The sequence below is a fragment of the Cydia splendana genome, chromosome 3 (assembly GCF_910591565.1).
Source record: "Cydia splendana chromosome 3, ilCydSple1.2, whole genome shotgun sequence".
Lineage (NCBI taxonomy): Eukaryota > Metazoa > Arthropoda > Insecta > Lepidoptera > Tortricidae > Cydia > Cydia splendana.
The window spans coordinates 26,645,590-26,646,833 of NC_085962.1; the positions used below are offsets into that span (position 1 = coordinate 26,645,590).

Genomic DNA, 1,244 nt, shown 5'->3' on the forward strand with positions numbered 1-1,244 from the left:
CCATACGTACAAACTCTTTGCAAAAATTTTATGCAACCGCCTAACTTGTATCCTCGATGAATGCCAACCTCCCGAGCAGGCTGGTTTCCGGAGTGGATTCTCTACAATCGACCATATACATGCGGTAAAGCAGTTAATGGAGAAAAGTCACGAGTACAACCGGACCCTGTGCATGGCCTTCGTAGATTACGAAAAATAATTCGACAGTATCGAGCATTGGGCGGTGTTTGACTCTCTTCATCGCTGCTCAATCGACAATCGCTACGTGGATCTGCTCTAAAAGCTATACACCTCGGCAACAATGCAAAGTTTGACTTTACAAACTCAGTAACCCAATATCTATCGAAAGGGGATACCATTTCACCCAAGTTTTTTACGGCAGTGCTAGACGACGTCATAAAAACGCTTGCATGGGACAGAACTGGTATCAATATCTATGGTGTCTTCTTGTCGCACCTGCCGCCTTTTTTATTTGCCGAGTCCCTGGAAGATCTTCAAGGCATGGTTGAAAGCCATGCTTCTTTGAATAGATCTTAAGCTGAATACGTCCAAGACTAAAGTTATGACGAACATATCTAGTAAATCGATTCCAACCATTACGGTTGGGAACGAAAGACAGGAGGTGGTCGAGCAATACGTATATCTTGGATATATTCTACCATTTGACAAAACACATCACCAGAAGGAAATCTCCAGGAGAATCCAGCTGGGTTGGGCGGCATTTAATAAACTAGCGGACATCCTCAAACCCGTTAACATTCCACAATGCCTGAAAACTCGCCTCTTTAACCAATGTGTCCTACCTACCATGACCTACGGTGCCGAGACATGAACGCTCACTAAAGAGGCTGTGTATAAAATCCGAGTGGCACAGAGAGTCATGGAGCGCGCCATGCTCGGCATCAAACTTCAAGACCGAGTGAGGAATGTCGAGATCCGACGCCGCACCAAGATGCAAGACGTCGGATACGTCATCACCAAACTTAAATGGAGCTGGGCGGGACATGTTGCCAGGCAGAGTGATGGCAGGTGGGCCAAAATGTTAACGGAATGGTGGCCGCTTTCAGACGAAAGAAGTGCCTGGCGTGTGTTGGCTCGTTGGGTGGACGACATTCCGGAGATTGCGCGTCACTTCTGGATGAGATTGGCTCAGGACCAGGATAAGTGGCGTACTCGAAGAAAGGCCTATGCTCAGCAGTAGGCGATTAAAGGCTGATATGATGATATTATATATTAACAAGAAA

General features: G+C 46.5%; 1 long non-coding RNA gene across 1 annotated transcript; it reads left to right on the forward strand.

Moving 5' to 3' along the window:
- Positions 1–422: 422 nt before the first annotated feature.
- Positions 423–1,028, forward strand: LOC134806331 (uncharacterized). Its single transcript, XR_010146516.1, has 2 exons — positions 423–877; positions 915–1,028. It is a non-coding gene; the product is annotated as an uncharacterized LOC134806331 (long non-coding RNA).
- Positions 1,029–1,244: the final 216 nt, after the last annotated feature.